Raw genomic sequence first — 7,500 nt, 5'->3', positions numbered from 1 at the left:
GAAGACAAAGTGAAAGCTTAGAGAAAAGAAATCTTCCCTCAGAAACTCTCTGCAGTAGATTTTCACTATGGAGCAATGTGGTAGTGTTAATGTGTGTGTGTGTGTGTGTGTGTGTGTGTGTGTGTGTGTGTGTGTGTGTGTGTGTGTGTGTGTGTGTGTGTGTGTGTGTATGTTCTTCATCAGTCTCAGGAGAGTTTCACTCTCTCTCTTCTCTCCTTAAAAACTACAACTGACTGCATCACTGACGCCGGCGCAGGCAGCACAAGAGCTCAGAAGCTAAAGCAAAGCGACAACTCAGCACCATCTAGTACCATTTATACAACACACACACACAAACACACACACACACACACACACACACACACACACACTGTTTAAGTGATAGCACACGCTTGATCAACTGTGAGGCAACTGTTGTATAGATTCACAGCTCCGCACAGCGTTGCTGCATCATTCCTTTCACTCCTCACAGTCGGTACTGTATGTGGAAGTTGAGCCCCAACAAGACGCTGTAGGTCTATGTATATCTTGTATATTTTACACAACATACTGAATAAAATACAAAATGCACATCATGCTGTATTGAAGAAGACTTGAAACTAACCATTGAGAAGATAAACTCTTCAGGAAAATGTTTACTGAGGTAATAAATCAAGTGAGAAGTAGGGTCATTTTCTCATAGACTTCAATACAACATATTTTTAAGACGTTTATTAAACTAAAGTTATAGCTCAGTGCGCAGGTTGTGTTTAACACATGCTAGTGCGGTTAAGAGAGAGAGAGTGAGAGAGTGAGAGAGAGAGAGAGAGAGAGAGAGAGAGAGAGTGAGAGAGCGTGAGTTAGTAATTATGATTGTATCAAATTGCCAATATGCCACCACCTGCAAATCATCTCCGATTAGACCATGGCCGTTCAAGGGAGAGAACGAGCGAGGGAGTGAGCATGTGAGCGTGTGTGTGCAGCAGTATCGTAGCCGCACACTGTGTATGTGCAGTTTATTTGTTGGTGAATAAATGCTACAACTCTTCCAAGACCACCTGCTGATAAAAGTGAAGGGGCTATGGCTAGCACGAAGCTTAAAGTGAGCCAACCTTTAAAGTTGACCAGCTATTGTCATGTGACTAGCCGCTCCTCTGAGTTTTTGCAGCGCAGCACAGACACCGTGGGTCTGGCGTGAGTGATATGGTCATTGTTGGAAATACAACCAACCTGATAGATGGAATTTCTTCCAGTTCTAGAGCCAGTAATGTGGCAACACAAAGATGTGTGCAGATGAGATACGCACAGACAAACAGCTTGTTGTAAGTCGACTTTTAAAAAGTAACACCGCTCGTTGCAACGGTAAATTGCCATATGCCTTTGGTCGACATAAGAAACGTTAAATAACTGCTCTTTGCACTAAAGAAAATACGTAATATGAAAATACGAAGATACGTAAGTACCACAAGTTGATTCACGCATTGGTGGTTCTGAACTTTTCATGGATTTCTTCACAGTAAGAAAAATGTACATTAACAGCAGCCCTTATCCTTAAATTGCACGAGTGAAAGTTAATGGGGAAACAACTTGTGATGTAGAATAGAGGTGTAAAAAGAGACCCTCTATGGAGTACCATCTAAACAGCTTGCTGTTATGTAAGTAGGATTTTTAGACTCACAACAGAACAAGCAGCACATCTTTAAATCCAGTTCTCACATTTTGTGAGATTTAGTCGTGTCACAGACTCGACACACACTCTTGATGTATAATACCACGTCACACCAAAGTAAATCATCTCAACATAACCAGATGCTGTCTCTCTCTCACTGAGTGTCAATGTCATCATATCTTTTTTGGAATAATTTGGTATTTTCAAGAAACTGGTACTTTCTCTTGTTTTTGTGAGTGTGCAGGAGCCACAGTCTGTGTTAGGACGAGATCCACTGTCGAATCTGGAATCGACTCCACTAGACTTGGTCATGGCTTGTGCTCCTGTCGACTGATGAAACCAAACAAATAAAGACGAGAGATATGAGACGCAGCAGGCAGCTGTTTACTGTGAAAAACTCTGATAAACCTTCTGCACTACCTGCCAAACACTAAACAGCAGACACAGTCAGTGACTAGCTGGTGACCATAGTGGAACATTAAAGTTGCAATAGACACGTTTTTTATTTTAACTTATCATTATGGAAGCAAATGTTGATTGCATAATGTATACATAATGACACCATCAGTGTTCATACTGGTTCCCTTTAAGCCTCGTTTTCACTTTGCAATCCTGCCCGTCACCGGAAACGAAGGCACGATTATAGCAAATCATAACATCGTAACATTCCTGGACTGACGATTTTCATACCAACTTCACGCCGTGATTTGCCAGCTAGCAGAGGTGAGACAGGAGCACGGTTTGAACTTTCTTGCTTTCTTAAGACCTATTCACACGGGACTGGCATTACCTGGTATTATAATTCTTGAGGTTGTCCGTTATCTTAATCCCGTGCAAATCTGCCATGTCCGCAATTAGTAAAGAAAAAGTTCCACCGCAAACTACCTACCATATCTCGTCACATTAGTCCCATGAGAATCGGCATCTCGTGATTTGAGGTGTTTTTCTTGCTTTCTCTGCACATTTTTACTGCCTCTTTCCCAGTTTAATATGGAGGCTGCGATGGTTACTATGAATTAAAGTTGACAGTATTTTGGTTGCAAATTCAGGAGAGTCATCTCGTTACACACCATGAAGATCCATTTACAGGGGCACCGGAGCAAGAGGTCTTTGCGAATATTATATAAACATAAATAGGCTTATATAATACCACAATCATTACTATTTTAAATATAAATAATATACTATATCCGGGGATAATGTCAGTAAATTCAAATCAAATATAGACTTTATCTGTGCCGTGTAAATGCGCCACGCAAAACACAGACGTGGGGGTCATTTCCAACTCTCATGAGGTCCCCTGGTAATACTAGCCCTGTGTGAAAAGGGCTTTAGACAACTATAGCTGTCATTTCTCTTGTGAACAACCGAGTGCAACACTATGAATGTCTGCCAGGAGAGAAATGTGCACCACTACCCCATATTTAAACACTATCTCCACCTTTCTATGACGACAAGCTTTTCACCCCACCTTCCAGAGGGAACAGCTATAAACACTTTTGCCTCCGATGTGGTCGGACATCACGTCATAAGAAGTGCTTCTCTTTATGTATGACCCAACCCTTATACTCCTGTAATCTGCCAGGTGAATGCTACAGGAGACACACATAAATCCACATCCACAAATCAATGTGACAGGCTGAGCCTCTTCTAGGCCCCACTTCAGAAGGACAGTGCTCGCGAGAAGTCATAACAGGAAACATTCTGTGTGTAACTCGCTTTAAAACATGGATTATTTAACAGGAGTCAGCACTTATTTACTCTTGAAAAATAGTTTTCCATTGGAACATGAGCAGCCTACTTGTAGTTTCCATCCAGCATTTTGCTACGGATGTTTTGCAGGAGACAATGAGGAAATCACGGGAACTGTAATCTAATAACAATGTACCATGTGTGGAAAAGAGATGAGATTTCTTTGTGGGAGGGGCAACTTTAGGCCAATTCCAGCTGTACAAATGTGACATTTAGACTCACAATGACAAAATACCTCTGAGAATAATAATCTTTGGTTTGTATTGCACTTTTCAAAAGGAAGTTACAAAGTGCTTCACAGTCAGTAAATACATTAGAAATAATCAACAGTAAATTAGTGAGAAATGCCACCAAACAAAAGAAAGAAAAAACAGCACACAAATAACACAGTAGAGACAAATACATACATAACATTCTTGCAAAGATACTGATTCAGCTTTCCTTTCAGAAAACACTTTAACATCATTGGTCAAGTAAAACTATAATCATGAATAAGTGCAGGTGTTGCACTACAGAGTTGGTTTACACAAACTACAGTTAACATATTTGTATCATTTCACTGTGGCACGGCACCACAAGAAACATGAAGCATAACCAACGTTACAAACCAGACAGAAACGATATTTGTGACTTCAAACAGTGAGTTCATTTAAAATATGTGTGGGAGAAAGGGAGTGAGGTGTTAAAATTAAATTTAGGTCTCCGCAGATTGGAATATTTTTCTGAGGCTTGGCAAAACACACGCACGAGTAGGAAGTTAAGACATACAAGGAGGAGAAGGAGAGGACAGCCAGTTTTTCTATACATTCAGTGTTAAATAACAGCCAATCCTTCTGTCAATCTATGAATCAATCCCTCCAAACTACCTCAAGTGGTCAATTCAATCACATTTGCGGGAGCAGCACACAGCTTCTCTTTCACAGTGCTGTTCCCAGTGTGTGGCCAGAGCTCTGCTAGATTTACTTTAAAGGAATAACGTTCTCAAATTCTTTAAACAAATTTAGCATTAGTATGTGATAAAAGTGTTGAAATGTATTTTAAAGGGGCTCTACGCTGAATTCAGAGCTTATCTATGGTTGAGGGATTGCTGCACACGGCTCTCAACACGGCTGAGACAGCTAACAGTGTTAACCCTGGGGGGGAACTGGAGGGTGGGCGTTACGTTTCTACCACAACGCAGTGTGTCAGGACAGCGTTATCAGCGGTAACCGCCGTATGAGTGCAATGCAGAGCGGCGGCCATTAATTAGCCAGTTGGGCACACACGTAGGGACTCATATGCACTAACATGCATGTGCGGCTACATAAACAAAGATCCTTTCGACACTTCCCAACCAAATGCCTAAAACTGCTTGCACTACGCTGGTGATTTGAAGTGAAGCGAGTGATAGTGATCACATAATAACAGGAAGAGACCCACATTTTCCATTTGAGATAAAGCAAGAGACATTTGTTAAGGTTGGGTCCTTATGATACATTTCTTCTTGTACAGCGATCGGCTATCGATGTGACGACAATAGGCCTCAGGGGGCAACGGTCAATATTTTTGGGGTGTAGGTGTAGCGAGCAGAGATACGGGCCAAGACTTCCTTTTACCTGAGCTGTTCATTGTTTACAGTCAGATAAGCAACTTGAGATGAAAGAATGAAGTCGAGTGACGACATCTACGACCGGATTGCTGTTACCAAGTAGCCAGTTTACAAGCAAGCTGATTAAAAGCTAGATCCTCGTCAGACGACAGTCCTGGGTCCCGAGGTTACATTTCAGCCATTGCGTTCCGCCTCTTTTGCTCTGCATGAAACTACAACACTTCCAATACGGGTACAACATGACTTGAGGCACAAGACAGGACATGTTTACTTTTTCTTTATTAACCACAAGCACAATCTTTCCCTCACCTTAACCAACGTTTCTTTAGAAGCATAAACCTAACCTCACGTGAGACTCCGGTCGACCCTGTCTCTGGTGTCAGAATCATGTGCTTTCAACACCAAATACCTCCCTATGGCCTCTGTGCGGTACAAGATCATGACACTTCTTTGACATTAAATAATCCAATCAGGTTAGTGTTCATGTTTCAGGTAGTTCAAATATGTCCTGCCATTAAACTCTATTGTAAAACCAGGAGTACCTGCACACTGGAATCACAGCTAACTTTAATTGTATTAGTAACATCACGACCAGGTCTTCCTCGGGCCGAATGCCAACAGGAAGAAATGAGAGATATACTGTATATAGCAAAATGACCAGTGACATCATAATCACATAATCAAATTAAACTCTATTTACCTGCCGTAATTACTCTGACATATTATAATGTCATTTAGACTTTACCATGAAGCTAATTATATTAACCCAAAATGTGTTTTCAAGGGGATTTGTCCTTTTAAAACAGAATTAGGTCTTGACGCAAGACTTACATACTTAAATAAAATAAAAAGACTTTGCCTGTTGGATGTGATAATCCCATTTGTTTCCGAAGCAAAATCACTTTCTAGAAACAACTTCCACAATAAGGGAAATAATTCTTCTATTATTGAAGGAAATCCTTGAAACAAGATCATTTGCATTAGAATAAGTGACATTATTTTTACCCTACTGGCACAAATTTACTTGTTTTAGAAAAATAACACTTCAAGACTATATTTGCAAGATGGAAACTACCGCAGCAGCTCCACTCAACAAGATGAAACTCATCAGCTGGTGAGTGTGAGGTGAGACTGTTATGCAGGTAAGTGTGGAAACGAGTGGTGAAGTCAGCCTGAAGCAGCTGTGAGTGGTGAGCCGGGTTACCAATGAGCACATCCCTCTCTGGGACGCTCTCCTCAGACAACATGGAAGTTTTGTCAGCCTGGGAATGTTAGCTGAAAGCCAGAAGGAAATTACCCTTCATGGATGTGACGTCCACATTTCATGGGTGCGACGGTGTCGGATTGATTGAATCGGCACAAATTCCCATTACAATTCAAGTTCATTTTTAACATCTTACATAATACTTCAAGTCACTTACGAGTTTGTCCTTTGAAAATAATTCATTGATTGAAATTGTTGCCAATGAAAATTAGCAATAATGCAGGTTCCTGCATGTGTATGTGTTGATTGTAAAGTTATTCTACTGTACTATACTGTCCAGAATCAAAGAACTTTTTATGTCAGGAAACTTAATTCAAAGATGATTGAACAATACAGATCTTCACTGATCTTACTTTAGATGTGATAATTAATTCATACATTCATTATGTGGGTTTATTCTTAATAGCTGGATCTTACAGTTTCTCATAGGTTTAAATCTTTGTACAACCCTTGTTACAAACTCTACTGTTGCTGCTTGATGTTCCAAAAACACAATCACAAATGCTGAGGAGGAGTAATTTTACTGTGAAGGGGTCTCCATTAAAGTCTTAAAACCTCTCTCTCTATGCCAGAAACACATTAGCACCTATAGGGTACATTAGGATGTTGGACAGATGACGTTTTAAATAAGTAATTCCATTGATATTTCCATCTTGCCTCATTGCCTATTTTCTCAGCCTTAATGACCATGAACACATGTTAGACAGCACAAGGATCCCACTGCAGGGCAGTAAAGGTGACACTCAGTATGCATAAAACATAATATCTTATAAACATCTTAGACGCTCCTACTTTAATAAATACATAGAAACGTCACTTATTAAAGATGTTGTTCTTTAAAAAACAAACTGTTGTCGATTGGACCAACAGTATGGGTTTTATTTTAGGGATTTATAGGGTAGAACATTAAATACATAAATACTAATGGAAATATAGATATTTAGAGCCATCGGCAGCCAGTAAATTCAACACAAACATATATTAGAACCAGCTCAATGCTTAAAAGGCTGTCACACCTCCATATTGCACCATATTGCTACAATGAATGGCACGTTATGTTACTATCTGATGTCGACCTTTGAATGGTTGTAAAATCCTAATGTGAAACCATATTTACCATCCTCTTTATTTCTTACCTGTAAAAGTATTAGTGAATAGACTGGAGAACATCCAAGTCTGCTTATAAATCCTGTGGGGCCCTGTCAAAACCTCTTCTAAGGCCTATTTTTGGCAGCACTGCTTGCTAAC

The 7,500-nt window shown here is 40.2% G+C and overlaps 1 protein-coding gene across 2 annotated transcripts in view; it reads right to left on the bottom strand.

Moving 5' to 3' along the window:
* nrg2b (neuregulin 2b) overlaps nucleotides 1–7,500 on the bottom strand; it is a 58,665-nt gene that overhangs the window by 32,511 nt on the left and 18,654 nt on the right. The window lies entirely within an intron of this gene.

Source organism: Cottoperca gobio, chromosome 10 (assembly GCF_900634415.1).
Source record: "Cottoperca gobio chromosome 10, fCotGob3.1, whole genome shotgun sequence".
Classification (NCBI taxonomy): domain Eukaryota; kingdom Metazoa; phylum Chordata; class Actinopteri; order Perciformes; family Bovichtidae; genus Cottoperca; species Cottoperca gobio.
Note: the sequence above shows the minus strand (reverse complement) of the source record. Positions and strands in the feature narration are given on the sequence as shown.